Below are 21,557 nucleotides of genomic sequence, written 5' to 3'. Positions count from 1 at the left end.
TACCGCAAGTCTCTAGAGGAACGGAGGGTTCCAAATGATTGGAAAAGAGCACAGATAGTCCCAGTCTTCAAGAAGGGTCGTCGAGCAGATGCGCAAAACTATAGACCTATATCTCTGACGTCGATCTGTTGTAGAATTCTAGAACATGTTTTTTGCTCGAGTATCATGTCATTTTTGAAAACCCAGAATCTACTATGTAGGAATGAACATGGATTGCGGAAACAGCGATCGTGTGAGACCCAACTCGCTTTATTTGTTCATGAGACCCAGAAAATATTAGATACAGGCTCCCAGGTAGATGCTATTTTTCTTGACTTCCGGAAGGCGTTCGATACCGTTCCGCACTGTCGCCTAATAAACAAAGTAAGAGCCTACGGAATATCAGACCAGCTGTGTGGCTGGATTGAAGAGTTTTTAGCAAACAGAACACAGCATGTTGTTATCAATGGAGAGACGTCTACAGACGTTAAAGTAACCTCTGGCGTGCCACAGGGGAGTGTTATGGGACCATTGCTTTTCATAATATATAAATGACCTAGTAGATAGTGTCGGAAGTTCCATGCGGCTTTTCGCGGATGATGCTGTAGTATACAGAGAAGTTGCAGCATTAGAAAATTGTAGCGAAATGCAGGAAGATCTGCAGCGGATAGGCACTTGGTGCAGGGAGTGGCAACTGACCCTTAACATAGACAAATGTAATGTATTGCGAATACATAGAAAGAAGGATCCTCTATTGTATGATTATATGATAGCGGAACAAACACTGGTAGCAGTTACTTCTGTAAAATATCTGGGAGTATGCGTGCGGAACGATTTGAAGTGGAATGATCATATAAAATTAATTGTTGGTAAGGCGGGTACCAGGTTGAGATTCATTGGGAGAGTGCTTAGAAAATGTAGTCCATCAACAAAGGAGGTGGCTTACAAAACACTCGTTCGACCTATACTTGAGTATTGCTCATCAGTGTGGGATCCGTACCAGATCGGTCTGACGGAGGAGATAGAGAAGATCCAAAGAAGAGCGGCGCGTTTCGTCACAGGGTTATTTGGTAACCGTGATAGCGTTACGGAGATGTTTAATAAAGTCAAGTGGCAGACTCTGCAAGAGAGGCGCTCTGCATCGCGGTGTAGCTTGCTCGCCAGGTTTCGAGAGGGTGCGTTTCTGGATGAGGTATCGAATATATTGCTTCCCCCTACTTATACCTCCTGAGGAGATCACGAATGTAAAATTAGAGAGATTGGAGCGCGCGGAGGCTTTTAGACAGTCGTTCTTCCCGCGAACCATACGCGACTGGAACAGGAAAGGGAGGTAATGACAATGGCACGTAAAGTGCCCTCCGCCACACATCGTTGGGTGGCTTGCGGAGTATAAATGTAGATGTAGATATCATGGTTTTTCCCCGTTCCATAACCCAACTGAGTGCAGGAGGAATGAATGTTTAAATGCCTTTGTGCTTACTGTAATTAATCTGATCTTGTCCTCAAGATCCTTGTAGTAAGTTCCTAGAATCATCATATGAGGCCAGTTGTTGCAACTTGATTAGTTTACTTTCTCGCGGTAGTTTACATCTGCCTTCAAGTTTCTGTCAGTTTAGTTCTTTCGACATATCTCTGACACTCTCCTGCAGGTCACACTAATTTGTAATTATTTGTGCTACCTTTCTCTGTATACGTTCAGTATTCATTGCTAATCCTATTAGGTAGAGGCCCTGCATACTTGACCCATATTCTACGATTGGCTGCACGTTTAATTTGTAAGCAATCTCGTTAGTAGAGTGATTGCATTTCTCTAGTATTCCACCTATAAACGGAAATGTGCCACTACCTTTACCACAACTGAATCTAGTAAGCCACCCACCACAATTCCCTGCACTAAAACCGAAATTACTTCTGTGTCTGTTGATGACTATACGTGCACAATAATATGCGTCGTCCTCCCCAGCAAGAGATCCTCAATTCAGTCACAGATTTCTCTTATACCCCACATGATCAATCTTTTGATAATGAGCGTAGATGTGGTTATGAGTCAAATGGTTTTCGTATATCGATAAATTATGCATCTACGTGACTGCCATGATCCATGAGTTTCAGGATATCGCGTGAGAAAAGGATGAGTTGGGTTTCATATTATATATGTTTTCGAAATCTACGCTGGTTAGAAACTTCCTGGCAGATTAAAACTGTGTGCCGGATCGAGACTCGAACTCGGGACCTTAGCCTTTCGCGGGCAAGTGCTCTACCAACTGAGCTACCCAAGCACGTCCCACGACCCGTCCTCACAGCTTTAGTTCTGCCAGTACCTCGTCTCCTACCTTCCAAACTTTACAGAAGCTCTCCTGCGAACCTTGCAGAACTAGCACTCCTGAATGAAAGGATATAGCGCAGACATGGCTTAGCCACAGCCTGGGGGATGTTTCCGGAATGAGATTTTCACTCTGCAGCGGAGTGTGCGCTGATATGAAACGTCCTGGCAGATTAAAACTGTGTGCCCGACCGAGGTTCGCAGGAGAGCTTCTGTAAAGTTTCGAAGGTAGGAGACGAGGTACTGGCAGAAGTAAAGCTGTGAGTACCGGGCTTGAGTCGTGCTTCGGTAGCTCAGTTGGTAGAGCACTTGCCCGCGAAAGGCAAAGGTCCAGAGTTCGAGTCTCGGTTGGGCACACAGTTTTAATCTACCAGGAAGTTTCATATCAGCGCACACTCCGCTGCAGAGTGAAAATCTCATTCTGGATACGCTGGTTAACATGGAAAGGTGGTTTTGTTCGAGCTGTCTCATTAAATTTGATGTCACAGTATATGCTAATATTCAACAATAAATCGATGAAAAAGATATTGGACGGTGGTTCTGTGGATCATTTCAGCTACCCTTCTTGCATACAGGTGTGGCCTGCGCTGTCTTCCAGGTATTGCAAACGGTTTCTTGTCAGAGTATCTGCAACAGGTTATAGTTAACAGAGGTGCCAGCACAACAACGAAGTGGGTATGGATTCTGATAGAGATAGCACTGAGACTTATGCCTCTGTTCAGTCTGTACCGTTTCAGCTGTTTTTCAACCCTTCTGACAGTAATATCTATGAGAATTCACTCATTTTTCAGTTGTACAAGGATAAAAATGAGACGGTATTCCTGGGCTTTCCTTTCTAAAGGAACATTTGAAACCAGATTTAAGTATTTCTGCATCTACACTGTGGTTTCTCAATTTCAGTTCTTGTCTTGACCATGAGTAATTAGACACTAAGTTTGGTGCTATTAACAGCCTTTACAAACGACCACAATTTTTTAGGTTTTGTGAAACATCTTTCGACGATATTCTGCTACGGAAGTCACTGTAGGCGCCCTGCATTGGATTCCCTTAGGATTTTCTTTACAGTGACTGTATACCACTGAAGATAACTCCGATTCTGTCCTCCTGTGTACATATCTATTCAGCGCAAGGTTAGCTATTCCTTTGTACTTGAGTAATAGTTCCTCTACATTCTCCTGTTCTGAGCTAAAAGTTTCAACTTTCTCAGTGAGATTTGACACTACTGCTTCTTGGCCTAGTTTGCTTACCAGATAATTCTTTCTACTAGTTCTTGTTGCCTTTGGAGCTTTGATCCACATTGTTGGTATAACCACCTCATGGTCATGGTCACTGATATCAGTTCCAATTCCTATTTTTCCTTAAATGCTATTTTTTCTTTAACGATCATGTAGCACAGGACGTTTCCATCTTTTATAGAATTTTAATGGTGTAGATTCATCCAAATGGTTTTCCTGTTAGCTGGAAATGTATATCTCCTAGGTGATTTAACTTGCTGCTCTTCGCTGAAACGTCCTAAATCATTTTTTTTAAAGAAAAGAAGATATGCATCGTATTGCGGCTCTTGCATACATACCGTAATTCTCAAAAGTATGACAACACATTTTAAAGGTCTTGGTGTATTTATGTCGTCTTGCAGTTCCATCTTTACAGCCCCCCATGTGTTGGCTATGATCTTAACAACACTATAGTTCCAGTTTTCTGTGAGAGAGGTTTGCGTTTTTGCCTTGGGTCGTTGAGGATTAGGTAGTGTTCAATGCACTGTTAAGGCAACATGACAAACCAGTATAGTGGCCTTTGAATGTTGTGTTCTATGGAAATGGGTGCTGGAAGGATCTACACCAAGTAAGCAGTACAGTTTGGTGTCGGATCTAATTTTATTTACCATGTCTGCAAATTTCTTGTTGACACTTCATTGGCTATTGCCGCAAGACATATGCCAAGATATCTGCGGCAGCTGCTTTGATGGTACCACTCACAATGTTCATTGGGCCATCGTTAGCGTTGACTCCTTGCATCGTTTGAAAAGATAGAAAATGCCCCCCTTCAGACCACATTAAGCTCATCCAGTCTGCTACTGGCTGACTTCTAAGTAGTTTGGCCCATAGATGATGTGCAAGCATTATGTGCTGCACTTAGCATTGGCATTTGCGAGGTACCCAGCTCTAGCTGTGACCTGTATACAGTTATCTTCGAAATGTTCTCTTTGGAACTGTTATGGATAGACCTGCAGAGATTGTCAGCGGAAATTCCTATCACGTTCGATCCCAATTGTCATTAGGCAGTTGTGACGTTTCCAGTCGAATAGGTTCTTCTTATAAGAACTGGTATACGCCATGTTACACAGCTGCGTGTGGTTGACCATTCCTTGCACACATGTACGGCAGTCCACTATTATACACCAACAGAGGGGAGAACGGCGTGGTTATGGGCACATACTGACCATTCCTTGTAGACTTGTAGGGCAGTCCAGTATGATGAGTGTAAATTGACACTATGATATTGTACTGAGCCATGCTGTGGCTCGCGTTGGTGCTGTTTGTAGGTTTCCGCCCCCTTTTGGAGGCTAGACGGTATCGTTTAGCTGGCATGGTTGCGGTTGTTTGTCTTCTTCTCGTGTTGACTGGCGCCACTCGGTTTATCAAGCATGTCCTGTCCGTTAGTGGGAGCGGAGGTGGTTATCGGCATGTTGTAAGTGGTGCCCTATCTTTGGGGCGACGTCGTTGCTTTCCCGGGTCGTGTGAGTGTGCGAGTTCGGTTTAGGACTCAGGAGGAGCCAGGTCCACGCAGTGCCAGAACATGCTGGACCGCTGGTGGCACGCATGGTCTCCTGGATGGAAGGGCTGTAGTCACAAGGGTGCACGACCTCATCGTAAACCGGATCCAGCAAGTTTTTTAAGATGAGTGCATTTCAATCGAAGTAGAGAAACCACCATTGTGACATCTCGCGATTCTCCAGTGACTTGGGTTCGTGTTGCTGCTCGTAGTGTTGCCGAGGCGAAGAGCAGCGAGTGGAGTGCTTGGGGAAGGCTGATCTGATTAGCTTTCCTCGACTTCTTATTACTATTTACTGCGTTCAACTTGTTACAAATTGTTAAGTTCAACCAGCGGTAATTTTTCTTGCCTGGTTTCCGCTAACGCCCCCATTTACCTGCCCTGGGGGTAACTGTATGTAACAGCAGTATACGTTTCCTCGCCTTGCCGCTGCTGTCCGGTAAGGCGTGTAGTTTTGACAGCTTTCTTGATTGTAGGCCGGCTGGTGATTCTTCTACTCTGGTGGTATTTCCGGGCACTCTAAATACAGTATTCTGGCGACGTATTCTGGTTCCGGCTTTGGTGTATCGTTCCATCGTTGCATTTGGTTGATCGGACGTCAGGTAGCTTCAGCAAGATTATCATTAGTCATTCGTTAGACTGCTACTAATCTGAACTACCATCTTGTGAAGTGAATGCAACACTTGGCAGCCTTTCTCATAGCTCGCAAAAGTATTTGTTGCCAGACCTTCTCAGAGGTCGATTCCTGGAGCATCATCTGTGGCCCCTTGGTTCTTGTAAGACATGCGTGTTCCAAAAGGAGGTCTGATGGACAGTAGTTTAGTGTAGCGCTCCTTCAGTCTACGCCTTCTGCGGGTATAATCTGCCTCAGTACCCTTTAAGGAACTTATGTACTGGTCCTTGTGTTTTATTATTGTATTATTTATTACAATACCCTGTAATGCCTACTTTATAGGCTATATACGTCTAGTTAATAGACCTGGTGGCCTTCTGGAATAAATCTAGCAGCGTAGTGTTTAGTGCATGTTAAGGGTTGTGTTACAAAGTTTACCATCATGTTATTTCACCCATTTTGTGATCAGTTGCTTGCTTTTTTTTTTTAATTAACATTTGCTATTGTATTTGCTGTTTTACAGCAGGTTTCTAAATTTTTTTATGTCATTGACGTTCCTGGCGTGTAATGCCTTCAGCCGTGATTGTGGTCGTTTGCCTTAAAATTCTAATTTGGTGTTTGTATTTTAGCCGCAAGCCTTAAAACCTTATTTACTACTATTTCTTGTGTCTGATGCCGTCTGCTGTGTTTGTGGCGAATTGCCTTTAATATTTCAATACCTAATTTGTAAGTTGCAGCGAGTCTTAAACAATTCTTAATTTATTACCATTCATAGCGTGTAAGGCCTTCTGCCCAGATCACAGTGGCTTGCTTTTAAAACAGTATCTATATTTAATGGTGATTTGCTAAATTGTAACTCACTTAAAACACTATTATTTACACAGTTCTTAATTCCTTCATAATAACGTGTGGTATTTTTATTTATTGTTGATTCTGGAATTACTGGTTTAAAATAGTTTGTAACTGTAAAAGGCCACCAATAGGAACTGATTACGCCCCTGTCCACAATTGTAACCGAATCCTGCCTTCCCTTGACTCTCAGGTTTCATGCGCATTAACCAGCTGTTGCCTTTTCCAATGATTTTGCTTTCTGCAGTTCACTCCACTGCTGTGTCAGCTAGTTTATAGTCTTAAACCCATTATAAAAACCGGGTCTTGTACTGTAAAGAAGTTTCTACAGACACAGTTCTTGAAGTGCTTCATGAAACATGCCAAGAATATACAAGAACACATGATCAAAGAGTAGTAACACAATTCTATATCTTTTGATACTGGTAATACAACTTTTAAAAGCTGATGAAAGAGACATTCATCATAATCTTCCCCAAAAAATGCTTAATTGCCTACCTGATAATAGTTTGATGGTGTATGATAATCCTTTTCAATCGATAATGTATATCGTTGCTGTTGGAAAATTCAGATGACTGTTGATGTTTTTTAGCTTCTGCTACCAGCATTATGGAATTCATTTTCTGATTATGATTGTTGAACTTCCTCAGTGGGTAGGGCTTGTACATTCGAGTATACAATTTCCACGGTCGTTCAGCTCCCTTGAATGTCGTCCGTGACTTTAACGATACCGCGCTCTCACCATTACTGGCCAAGTCGTTAATATTTTTTCTTAGAATGGTAAGCTGCATGTTGAGCTGTGCCATGAGGCTAACGTTGAAGGCGTCAGCCATCATGTTCATCACGACGGCGTGCACCGTGATGAAGGCGCAGTACAGCCAGCCGGCGGCCCAGCCAATGGGGTGCGCCGTGTCGAAGGGCAGAATCAGGTCCAGCGGCAGGCCCGCGTCCCTCATGGGGGACGTCAGCCACGTGCTGACGTCACACATGCCCAGCGACAAGTAGGCCAGCACGAAGCGCCGCTGGTTGCGGCTGTGGCGGCGCAGTAGCGGCACGTCCCGCGGAGACATGAATTGCCCAAAGTCGTCGCGCACCTGTGGGCAGCATTTGTAACGTCGACACTACTGTTGTGACTCATACTGGCAAACATAGACCGTAAAATGATTGCGTGTTAAATGGGAAATTCCATTTACAACTTGGAAACAGTTCATGTTATTATCCATTACAGTTTTACAAATCTTAGCCTCGGGTACTGGTCTTCAGCTAGATACTGAAGACGCTACATAAGCAACCTGAAGCCTCAAAGATATTATTTGCTTACAAATGTAAATTGTCTTAGAAAATTAATTACTGTAAGTGCAAATAAAATTGAGGATCTGTTAGATGACGGTCATTTTGGCTTTACGACAGGTGAGGATACTGTTCTGGCGTTACGTTTGGTAAGGGAAGGAAGATCTAAGAAAAACAGAGTCATGCTCTTACGATTTGTTGACCACGAAAATGCGTTAGATAATGTAAAATAGTGTAGTATGTTCTTAATTCTCGGGAAAATAGGTGTAAGTAATAGAGAAAGGCTTGTAATATACAGTATGTAGAGGAACCAAGAAAGGAAGGTAAGAATGGAAGACCAACAACAAAGTGTTGGATTCAAAAGTATGTAAGACAGGGATACAATCTTTCGCTCCTACTGTTTCATTTATATATTGGAGATACAAAAGCGGAATTCAGAAGAATGGTTGAGGTGAGGGATTAATTGTCCCCTTGAAAGGATATCAACGAAAATATTCGCTTATGCACTGCTATCCTCAGCAAAAGTCAATAAAAACTGCAAGTCTTGTTGAACCGAATGGCGCTAAACTTAATAACAGATGTAGAGACCACAAACTATTTGAAATGAAAGAATCATGCCAGCTCAGAAGGAAACCTGCACATGATAGGCTAAGCAAAGAGCACATAAAAATTCGGCTGGTAAAGGCCGAAAGAGGCTTAGTAGCATAAATTGTCGGCTATAATTAGAGGGATCAATTCCTGTGAACGTAGGTTTGGGACGCAAGATTGTACGGGAGGAAGACATTCACTGTGGGAAAACTGGCAAAGAAGAAAATGGAAATGATTGAGATGTGATGCTTTAGAAGGATCCTGAAAATCAGATAGGCTGATAATATAAGAAACTAGGATGCTGTCTGTAGACTCAGTAAGGACAGGAACATGTAGAAAACTTAGATGTGAAGAGAGCACAGGGTGGTAGCACACAGATAATGGAATCATGGAATAATTCCCACACTGCTTGAAGAAATTCTAAAAGGTCAAAACTGTAGGGGAAGACATATATTGGAGTATATTCTATAAATAACTGACTGATGACCCCCACCCCCTGCAATGAAAGCTAGCAGAATTTCTTCATTTGAAGGACTAAATGGATCATTGCAATAAATTCTCCAACAGACAAAATATGGATGAGATTGGTGATGGGGAGGTAGATGGTTATGCTTCTGTACGTTGATCGTACAGGGTGCTAATTTCTGGGTACAAATGGCAAGGACAGTACTGTTGGGCTTTCAAGGCCTGTCTGGGGTTTCTTTCGATTTGAGTTTAGTGTACTCTGTTCCTGGATATATTGCATGTGTTCGCCTCCTTGGGACACTAGGGTCTTTTACATGAACTCTTTGTTCATGGAATTCCGGCACTAGTGTGGGGGAACAGGATGACCGGTCTTCATAGCTTCAGATCCCCATGGGAGCACTGCAGATTTCAACTGTCGGTCCTCACCTGAAACCTCTGTACAGATCGTTTTTACCGTCGTGTCTAAGGTAGCAGCTCTTTCTGTACGCCGATAACATATTTCTATATGTACATAGCGTAAGCACGCAGCTTATGCAGTGCGGACTAGACCGCCTGAGACGATCTGGGACATGGTGACAAACCAGAGGTTAGCTTTCAGTGCTTGTTGTTGTGAGACGCCCAGGCTCAGTAGACGCTACTGAAATATACACCTCGATGGGGCTCTGAATCGGAAAACCACGCCGAAGAAGATGGGCGTCACTCGCCACGAACATATAACTTGGCACCATCATGTTGTAGAACTGAGGTTCAAATGGTTCAAATGGCTCTGAGCACTATGGGACTTAACATCTATGGTCATCGGTCCCCTATAACTTAGAACTACTTAAGCCTAACTAACCTAAGGACATCACACAACACCCAGTCATCACGAGGCAGAGAAAATCCCTGACCCCGCCGGGAATCGAACCCGGGAACCCGGGCGCGAGAGAACTGAGGGGCAGTGCAGTGGAGAGCCAGCCCTATGTTCACATTAGCATAGGGCCTTGCAGTTGTTCTGTAAAGGCTGTTTCTACCCACAGTTTAAGAGAATGCAGCTACACTCTGAGGAAACTCCGCCAATACTGGTATAGAACGGCCATAGAGGGTATAAAATCGAATTATTTAGCTGCACCCAACTTAGCGTCTAACAACGACGAAGCTCGGTCCAGTAATCGCAATACCTTATCACTGGGAGACGTTTAGGTAATCAACCGCTGATTTCTATAAGTAATGTTCACAAAAGCGAAACCTCTGAAACCAAAGTATGTGCTATGTATTCGAATGCCTTGAAGTCTGCTCACAGAAGTGGTATCGGTTTATAATCATAGAGGCGGAATGAAGCGTTAATTTTTTCTGTTGGAACAAATGAGTTGATGTAGAACGTGACTAAAAGGTTGTTGTATCACACCAGGTAATGCAAAGGAGAGAAATTCAGGACTCAAACGTCAATTTGCGAAAGCAGTTTCTTACGACTCCGGAAAATTTTTAAGGAAATCGGCTCTCAAGTTTTCCAACCATCTTTAATACCCTGAAACAACATCTTTTTTCCGACAAGCTGCGTGTGTTTGAGGTAAGTGCTTACTTGCCACTTGGGGAGTCTAGGGCAAATTCTAGGTGCAATCAAATTTTTAAACTAAGGGGCATATTGTACGGTCATTTCCGTGAATCTTAGAATCGCCTAAGGGTATGAAACAATGCATAGCGCCGAGTCCAGGAAGCAGCGCATTAGCGCTCTCGGTTAACCCGGCGGGTACACAGAAGTTACTATATTATGATTTACTAAAATTCAACTAACTACTGAGAACTGAACAGCATTTATTTTGAGTTCTTGGTGAACAGTGCCATGGTACTTCTTGCTTCTTGATAAAGGCGGTCTTACTTAAGCTTATTAATAACGGTCAGGGAACTTCAAAGTCGATTTCTTCGAGAGTTTTTGAGAGTTTAATCGAACTGCTTTTGTGATTAATACATGAGTTCTTAAACCCAACTTATATAGAGAAAATACGAAAATCCGATCGTTGTGTGGTCTGCTTGTCAGCATTCCTTTTGTTTTCAAATCAGTCCTAAGCATCAGTTACACTGTTTTACATAATTATAAAAAACACCAGAAGAAGCATATTGAGCCTCATAACTAACCTGTACAGCAAGCGTGTGGAAATCCCGCTCACGTTTTGCGATGTGTCCCAGACGGAAAATCCACGTTGCGTATGTGTCTAAGAGGCTCAGTGCGAGAGTGAAGTAATCGAAATCGTCGAAGCCCACTCTCTACATCAGCACCACTTGTATGCCACAGTAATAAATGATGGTCAATATACAGAAGATATATCTTAGGTAGAATATGCGAGTGGACCAGGACCCCGACCGTGGGTGCCGCATGGTGCCGGAACAGTGCAGGATCCACAGCAGGTAGTCCAGGCTGGCTGCGTCTCCAGCCGCCAGTGCCGACGACGAAGGCGGCTCCATGCTGCAGTGCAGTGTACACAGGAGGCGCACCGGATCTGTCAGAACAGTTACAAATTATTCGATAATTATACAAGGCTATGTCAGGAGCGTGAGTGAACATAGAGTGGATCACGGAAGATGGCTATAGGAGACGGGTGGCTAATTTCTTGTAGTTCCACATTCAGGGGAGAGAGGTCCCACAGGATTGCTCTATGTCATCAAAGAGGCCCTTAGTCTTTTCGGAGCACTGTGCCTACATCTACAGCATTCTCCTCACGCAACAAGTGGTCTAAACACCTCCCATCTTCATGATCCCGAATGTCTTCAACTTGTTACCGAGACGTGGGCCACCTATGAACGACACTTACCTAAGTACGGCACAACCATGACTTGTTGGCAGCAATGTGCCAAACCTGCCATTCGATGTACCTTGATTCAGCATCGGAAGGAAGTAGCTGCGTGGCGCCGGCACACTATCGACTATTTCTGCGTCTTTCTCTGCGGCCTGGAGGCCCAGCCGCTCACCGTTGAAACCCAGAGAGAACGCAGTAGGATTAAGGTACAAATTGTAACCTTTACACGCCTTAGACTGTAAGGGGCGATGGTGCGGACCCGACATCAAGATTCGGTGGAGCAGGCACATCCACCATGCATCATGTCACTTTCGGAAGGAAACACCGATGACAACGATTCATCACCGAGATCTCCGCCTGTCTCGCCCAGCACGTCACTCGCCAGGCCAAAATCGTCAATGCCTTTGTAGACCACTACCGCACAACGTATCAGGGGGAGACAACCAGCAACCGCGCTGAGGAGTTTGTGTTAGCGCACGTAACTCGCAACCTCGCCGGCGACGAGACGGACGAGTTGATGGAGCCGGTTACGTGGAACGAAGTCCACGATACAATTAACAAAGGTGCTGTGGATAATTCACCTGGCGTTGACGGATTGCCGATAGAATTGTATCGCGCTTTTCTTGCGCTAATTGCGTCGCCGTGGACGACAATGTTTCGTGAACTGTTGACTATGGGAAACGCCGCACCACCGTCATTCGTCACGAGAATTGTTACATCCATCCACAAACCGACACGGGGAGTGACGACAGCACGTTACCGTCCCCTAACCCTGTTAACACTCACTATAAAATTTTTGCACGACTCCTGGCGACGCTATGCCGCAAGATACTGCTTAGCATTCTATCCCTATAACAAAGAACTCCGGGTGGCTCAGTTAACACACAAACGGCCACAGCAGAATGTAGTGATTTAGTTGCACTGGCAGCGGCCTGCAGACTCCGAGCCGCGGTGGTTGCCACTGATATTGACAGCGCATTCGATAACGTGCGGCATCCTTTTCTGTTCTCAGTAATGAGTCAATTGGGTTCCCACCCACCTTGGCGTCTGTATGGCGTCTGTCTGGCAGCGCCGAATAGCTGATTCATGATTCATGTCAAGGCTGCGTGGCGGGACCAGTGACAATTCGACGTTCCATAATGCAGCGTTGCCCACCTTTCGACACTACTGTATGCCATAAATCTGGAGCCACTCATCGGGAGTCTGACGACGCACAATTATTGGCTCACTTTGCGACAGCACACTATTCGGTGTCGTGCGTATGTGGACGATCTCCTCCTCTTGGTCCGTTCACGGAATGAAACGCGAATGGTTCTTCATTTGATATCAACGTAAAGAACTGCAGCGGGTAGTAACACGAATGTGGATAAAGCCACGGCGGTGCCCTTTGACGCAGCCTCTCACAGGACGACTTAGCATCTCTCCAGTGTGTACAGAAACTATGATACCTTGGTATCATTTTTACCTCCACCGTGCACCGCTCCACTGCCATCAATTTTCGGCGTACTCTCCAAATTATCCGCACGGCGGTGCGGCAAAATCTCCTCCACCAAGTCGATTCTTTACAACGTGTCGAATACCTCAATCAACATGCGGCTTCCAGAATGGTGCAGATGACACAGGTACTGCCGCTGCCATCAGTTACTGGACACAGCCTCCAGGGCGTTTCCTCATACTTCCTTACAGCCGGTACGCTATTTGAGGTCCGTTAAGATGCGTTCAGCCTCCCCCCGCGAGGGGGGTGCCTCGGCCTTGTCAATGTGCGACACCGAGCGGCGACTTTGTACACGTTCACCATGCACAAGCAGTGGAACGGGGGTCCCTACTTTACACGCAAACATTAATCGATGCGGTGGCCCACGGTTTGGCATCATATCCACCATCGTTTCCTTTCTTCCGACTTCCCGGTAGCATGGTACCACATCGCATGTGGTAAATTGGCCGCAAATCAACGTTTTCATGTCATCGGACTACCAGATACTCCGCTTTATTTCATTTGCCCCCTCGTGGATGACGATTCCCACAAACTGACTTGTTTTGCCGCCAGTGACGTCTGGAAACTGGGTCGACAGTTCGTTGTCCGTTACCTCCGCGTTCCGCCGGATTCGTTTGACCCATGGATTTTTATCCATCCTGTGGATGCTTATTTCCCTACCACCAAAACTTAGGTATGGATTAAGGGTGGACGATCACTTACATGTATAATGATGGCGATAAATCATGCCTTGGCTTCTGGCAGCACTTACAAACCGCCCACAGTGAAGTCGAGCACCGAACACGCTACCGCGCCGTCTTCGGCTGACATCTGAGACTCTCCGAGACTTTCGATATCATAATCCACAGTAGAGTAGGCGCATGGACACGCGCCCTCCTTCTTTTGTGCTCTACATCAGAGCACGCAGGTCATTCCCCCAACTCTACTGTCTCCTCCTCCTTCGCTTCTGTCCTCCTTTCGGGAGCTTCTTACCGGTAGTGGCGCCTTCACGCCCCATCTGCCAGGAAGATGCCTGCAAGTCTTATCACACCCACGGAGCGCGGGATTAGCCGAACGGTCTCAGGCGCTGCAGTCACGGACTGTGCGGCTGGTCCCGGCGGAGTTTCGAGTCCTCCCTCGGGCATGGGTGTGTAGTTTGTCCTTAGGATAATTTAGGTTAAGTAGTGTGTAAGCCTAGGGACTGAGAATCTTAGGAGCTAAGTCCCATAAGATTTCACACACAGGCCGGCCGAAGTGGCCGTGCGGTTAAAGGCGCTGCAGTCTGGAACCGCGAGACCGCTACGGTCGCAGGTTCGAATCCTGCCTCGGGCATGGATGTTTGTGATGTCCTTAGGGGTTAGTTAGGTTTAACTAGTTCTAAGTTCTAGGGGACTAATGACCTCAGCAGTTGAGTCCCATAGTGCTCAGAGCCATTTGAATTTTTCACACACATTTGAACATTTTGAACACCGACGCACCTGCTTCCCACTTCTGTATACGGCGTCACACCTCTTATCATACTTCAGTATTTTTGTTGTAACTTTTTTCCCACATATTATTAATGGAGACTGTTGCCCGCCTTGCTCGAGTGTAATGTGTAATGTCTCATGTTGGTTCCGCCGGAAGATAGCCTTTCTGTTGCATTTATGCTTGTTCAAATAAAGAAATTTTGTTTACATACCCTGTTCCCAGTGGAAAAAAGATAAATTGTACAAATAAATATATTTTGTTCACATATCCTATTTTCGAAGAAAAGAGGCAATTAAGGCAACGGCTATAGAGAAGTGGAGCATCTGGGTACGAGTCCTGGACGAGCCACAAATTATAAAATTTCCGCCAGTGCGATGCCGGAAATTCACCGTGTGGCTTGCAATCATGATTTTCTACCTACCCTTTCTTCCCTCCTCTAGTACAGGAAAAAGGTTTTTAAACATTATTCGACTGCGACACATTTTCTGAAGATATTTCTGTGAAATATAATTGTTAGTCAACTTTTCTAATGAGGGGAGGGATATATATTTAACGGTCGTTTTTCCTAGATCCACCCACCTGCAACATCTACTTCCTTCACTCCTTCCCTTATAGTGTTCACTGCAAGCAAGCTGAAGCGTTGCTGTAATAAACCAACAAATATTGAGGGCAAGAAAGGGGTAGCTGTGCTACCAACTCACGTAATATGCGTCTGGTATGACTTACCGTTGTTATTCAGCTACACGTTTCACAAGGCTGCACATTCACACATTACAACCAACACCTTTAGTGAAATCAACATACATTTACCGCAATCCACTAAGGTGACGGTCGTGGCAATATGTTTCATCCCGAAATTCTGGTTACGCGGCTAGAAGATGCACGTGTTTCTCGTGACTCGATTCGTATGGAGACTTTTCACGAATCCCCGTTTCCATTATGTGAAGCGCCCAGACGATTGCACATCGATAGTTACCTCTTTCTAGCACAATTTCAATATATTTCCGAGACAGATACTTCCGCAGTTCCGTCACTTACCACAGCCAACTACTGACTGACTAACCCTTGGCTCGAACCGTTACCTAAGAGAGAAAGGCATTAAACAAAAGAGAACCAGGATGCGCTGCTCTTACAATCCATATCAGCTGTGGTAGTAGCTCACATTCTTACAAAGTGTTGTACAAAAGTGAAAAATGGGCAGAGAACCCTTCAAACAACAATATTATGGGAGCTTTTGAAATGTTGTATTATAGAAGAATGTCAAGATGGAATGTATAGGTAGAATAACTAAGGATTATATACTGAATAGAACTGGAGAGTAAGTATGTCACAACTTTACTAAAAGAAGGGATTGGTTGACAGGAAAATATTAGCGGTATAAAGGTGGCAGTGGCGTGAAGTACGAGTGGTAAAACGTTGAAGGAAACCGTGATTTGACCACAATGAGCAGGTTTAAATGGATGTAGGCTGTAGTACTTACGCAGAGATGCAGAGGCTTCAAAGGATAGACCTACGTGGAAAGCAGCGTAAATTCAGACTTCACAGTGAAGACTAGAATAACAACAAAAAGAAACTACACTTTAACGGTGAATAACATAAATACTAAGCTCAAATAGAACAACGTAGTGTGTTTTGGCTTATTCACAACAATTCCTTATGCCGCATAAATCGATGCTCCTTGTTATGAAATGAGCAAATACGCTCACAAGATACAAAACTGGATGTTCTTACCTGGTCGTCTGTTCGCTAGAGCACGGGATATGTGGAGGATACCACTGCAGCTGAAATTGTGTCACCTCTTGGTTCCACCTAGCGTATAATAATTTAAGAGCTCCGCTGCGTGAGAGTCCTTGAATTCTTTCCGTGATTTAAAGTAATCATTTTTTAATTAAGAGGGCTCACGGACGCTGATCACCCGACTATTATTTCAACTTCACGATGAAGCGAATTTCCTATCGATCTCCGAAAAGAACTAGAGCCACGTGTCGGGTCCCCTGCTTTAGTGAAGATATCTGCTTCATAATTGACACATGATTAAAACATTAAGAATTTTCAATCTCTCCGTTTGGTCCGATGCTCATTAGTGACAAGTACAGTAAATACTTTATTTGAACTGACAGCGGGAAGAGTTATTTCCTTAATTGGGATTAAAAATTAGAGTTGAAAGTAATGCTTTTAGGTTACATGTTGTTCTTATTATTATTAAAGAACTGGTGTTTTTCACTGCATCGTACTGAATTTATAATTTATTTACTTATCGTTTGGTAACAACAGCAAACACTGACAAGTACATAAAGTTTAATTTTACATGTATATCTAGTTAAAAATTTACATTTAGTTAGGTTTACTTTTTGGCACAAATTTTATACACATTTTTAAATTGTGAAAATTACTACCCTAATATTATTGTCTATTTTGACTGATATGAGTGCAAGTTAAAAAAGGCAGATACATTTAATCATAGTTCAATATCTAATGATTGAAGAAAACTAACACCAGAGGGTGTAGCATTAATAAAGTCACTATATGGTCCATGATACTTCCTCTGAAGACAGTCTCTAACAATACGTTGAACAGTGTGTTCTCGGGCCCCACAATCACAGGCTGGAGAATCTCGGAGTCCCCAATTGTGCATCATAGCGTTGCTCCTGGCGCTGCCAGTTCTTATTCTGTTCAGCCTTGTCCATTCCCTTCTATGCAGATGAAATCCTGATAACCTGCTGCAGCATTCCACCTCTTGCACCACTCTTCTTTAATGTCGAACTTCTCTTATGCCACAGTGGATTGCGTGATTTTAAGCGGTTTGGGGTTGTTTAAGACTGTATGAATTGGGAGGTCTTGTGGGTAGTAAGGGTGGTGTAGTTTCCTCCATTCTCGATCGATTGCTTCTTGGCGTCGTAATTTAGGTGGTAGGATGTTGCTGATGGTGTGCAGTCAGGGGATCGGGGTGGATTTTGATGTGCCCGTAATAATCCTCATTGACTCGTTCGGTTGTATGTCCAGCTTTCTCGTGTGGGCACTATGTTGCCACACTGGAGGACAGTATTCGGCAACTGGGTACACCAGCGTGAGTACTGTACTACCTAGAGTCGATGTGTCGGCATCCCATGTTGTACCAGCTAGTTTCTTTACGATGTTGTTTCGCGTCTTTAGTTTTTGGCTTGTTTTTTCCAAGTGTTTTTTATACGTCAGAGCCCGATCTAGTGTTACACAAAGGTATTTAGGCTGGAAATTACGCCTAATCTTTTGTTGGCAGAAGCTGACATTCAGCTGACGGTTTGCAATTCTGATTTTAGATGGAATGCGCAGACCTCAGTCTTTGTTGCATTTGGATGGAGTCTCCATGCTTTGTAGTATGTGTTGAGAGTTTCTAAGTTTCTAGGTAACATAGCTTCTGCTTCGTCAAGTGTGCTGGTTTGTACGTCTATGGCAAGGTCGGCGGCATAGTAAAACTTTGCGCTAGCAGTGTTTGGCATGTCACTGGTGTACTGACTGAAAAGTAGGGGTCCTAGAACGGACCCTTAGGGGAGCCTATTTTTCAAGCTAGATGACTTGCTCTGTTTTTGTCCAACGTTAACCTTAAGTAACGGTTGGTTAACGTATTTCCCACATGTTTCGTCAGTTTCTTACTTGGATCATGCTTATTTAACTTCAGCAGGAGTGCATCTAGCCACACAGTGTCATATGCTGCTGACAGATCAACAAAGGCCACTGATGTCTTTAGTTTCCTTTGGAATCCAGCCTCATTGTAGGATGCCACGGCTAGGACCTGCTTACAGCAGTTCTGCTTGCCTCTGAATCCAGCCTGATATGTTGGTGGGGTTATGTTGTTTATTATTCCTTGTATTCTGTTATGGATGAGGCGTTCCAGTAGTTTGAAGCACACGCTCAGCAGTGCAATTGGCCAGTAACTTGAGGGGCCATGTACTGGCTTTCCAGATTTTAGGATTGCTAATGTGTATGCGATCTTTAACTGTTGAGGCACGCTTCCAGTTGAGTATATCATTGTAGAACTTCTTCAGCCAAGTTCTTCTATGTTCCCCTATGTTTTATAAATTCAGGGAATATGCCATCCAGCCCTGCGGCTTTTCTCATTTTCAATGTTTTGATGGCCTCATTTATATCTATTTCAGAATAGCGGACTGATAGTGTGGTGTTATCATGGAGGTGCCTATTGACTTAATTCAGTTCGTTCTTTGCTTTTGCTTTATGGCTGTGTCTACAGGGACCTTCTCAGCTCTTTATTTTATATGTAGTGCCAGCTCTGAGGGCGTTATTTTCGGTTGCTGATTGCAGATGTTGTTTGCAGTGCCAAGTTTTCTTAGTAATCACCATGCATTTCTGCTTGAATGAGTGAAATTTAAACTAGATGTCAGGTCCATCCATTTCTGCTTTCTTGCTTCATTTAGTTTTCTATTGTGTCATTCCAGTAAGGGATGTATTGTTTCCTGAGCCCTCGAGGTATATTACGTTTGGCTGCACCAATTATGACTCCCACGAATCTTTTGTAGTTTTCTGCTTCTGGGACTAACCAGCGTAGGTGACTGTCAACATCTCATGTATACTGATCCCAGCTGGCTTTTTTGAAATTCCATCTTGGCTTGTTAACGCAATTTGTTATGGGTATCTCTAGCCCAGTTCTGATTATTGTTGGGCGGTATTGGTTTCTTGGGAAGCCCTTTAGACTTGTCCTAGTATGACTCAAGGGGAGTGTGTTTTCATTAGTGGAGAGTAAATACAGGTCAGGATTAGTGTCGGTGTGTCACCTTCCAGAACGAAATGTTTCCAATTCCTTGGCATCGTAGCTGAGATAGAGTTTTAATCCTTCTGACCATTCCACTAAATTTTCTCCATTTATGTCACTGTTTTTATAGCCCTAGGTTGTGTGGATGCTGTTGAAATCACTTAGAAATATGCATGGCTGGGGTACAGATGGCCAGACTGGGGTGGGCCACTGGACGTTCGGTGGTTTGTAGACTGAGACAATAGTTAAGCCACTCTGCTCCAGAGTGAGCACTTCTGTGTCACTGATGACCTGGCAGCACACTTCTTTAATATCAGAAACACGGTTTTTGGTGTACTTGATAGAGCCATGTGTAGATGATGGCAAGTATTCTATCATTTTGTAATCTGCAACCTTTCCCTTTGATATATAGTCTTCGTTTATATGGGATTCCTGGACGGCTATGATATCAGTGCCGTGGTTTGCAGTCAGTTTGCTCAAGTAGTCTCATGTATCTTTTGTCAGTCCTTCTAAATTGGTTTGTAAAATACTAATACTTTGTCCTAAATTCTTCATACTCTTTGTCTGGCTCTGATAAGGGCCTTTGTTGTAGTTTGTTTTCTTGTGCTGTTGTCTTGAGTAGACGTAAGAGACTGATCTAGTATGGCTTACGGTAATGTACTGAATCAAAAACGTAAATTACTTTCGGTATGAAGGTTAAGAGCTCAACGCGCGTACCGCCACTATCTCCACGGGCGCTAAAAACTACACTGTTGAGCGCCCATAACACCATATCCATCCGCTATCTCTATTCTAAATTTCCTCCATATCCCTGCCTCATGCAAGCCTTTCCAATTTTTCGGTTAGAGTGTCTGTTTCGTTGATTGTTTACTCAACTAACTTCTCATTCGGCCTAAGAGACAAAAGTCAAATGTCTTCAGGATGACCGGATATCAGCACTTTCTAATGAACTGTCACTCACGTCAGCTGATGCACTAGAAGACGACCATGTTTCCGTGTTCGTAGCAGATGGCAGGTGTCTGTGCTCCTCATGTCTGTGTACCACGTCTTGAGGTGAACATTTCCAGCGAAATAGTTTATCACACTTAACATCGTTTATTATACTACTTGCAAACTCAGTTTCTGAAAAGAAAAACAAAGTCTTACGAATACCATTCTTAGGATACTAGGTATTAGTATTAAAAGAGTTAAATACATGGTGTGAATCCCAGAAGCTTCTACTCGGACATTTTTAAAAAGCTCGTTATTTTATGAACATATTGGTGTGTACTCAATTTGTCTTCCGTTAGTATCAATAATTAGTCAGTACAGAAACAGTATACAAACAACAAAACTGTGATCATAATAATAAAATTTCTGTAACCATAGTAGAGGACTTGTTGTATAAAATGTAGATACTGTGTAGCTAGAGTTTTCAAACTCACATAAGCTACCGTAGATTATCATAAGGAAGTATAAAATGCAGTAGTTTCCCTAATAACTTTGGTCATTTAAGACTGTAACTGTGTTGCTGTTCGTACATACGTATTTGGCGTTATCTTGTTGCGGTAGATTTCTTCGCGCTTGTGATCTGTGTCTTACTAGAAACCAGAAGGGTTGGACTATGTGGAAAATGATTGAGGATATATAACGGGCTGCATAACATATGGAACATTTTTGTTGTACATAGTTATTTTCCTATGTGTTACTTAAAAATGTATAGTAATTATAGCAAAATTCGAATTATCGATGCTCAATTCACGTTATATTCAAAAACTATTGATCTGTAATGCGAAATAGGGGGTTTTGTTGTAAAAATAAAATACAGTGTTATCATATAATGCTAGAAAAAGAAACGCCCCCGAAAAACGTTAACATTTTTAAAAAATGGAAAAACGAAAACATATAAAATATCAATTTTTTATTCGTCGAGTTTATATAAAACATGGTACTTTAACTCATAAAAAACTTCCGCACATTCTAATAATTACAGGAAACTTTTGCCTTTCATCTTGGTGAAGTATGTTTTAGTAAGTACTAAATAACAAGAGTAATTACGTAAATTTTTTGTAATTGTACATGCGAACTGTGCTTGCAGAAAAAGTAACTGCTTTGGTTACAATAGCGGAAGTTATGCCATCAAATAATTTTATTTGCTTTTATAATGCATTTTACATTAAGCATATAAAATACACGTGGACTGGCTGATATGCGATTGTAATTATAAACAAAACAAT

This window comes from Schistocerca serialis, chromosome 8, assembly GCF_023864345.2.
Source record: "Schistocerca serialis cubense isolate TAMUIC-IGC-003099 chromosome 8, iqSchSeri2.2, whole genome shotgun sequence".
Taxonomy (NCBI): Eukaryota; Metazoa; Arthropoda; class Insecta; order Orthoptera; family Acrididae; genus Schistocerca; species Schistocerca serialis.
This window is presented reverse-complemented; position numbering follows the sequence as displayed.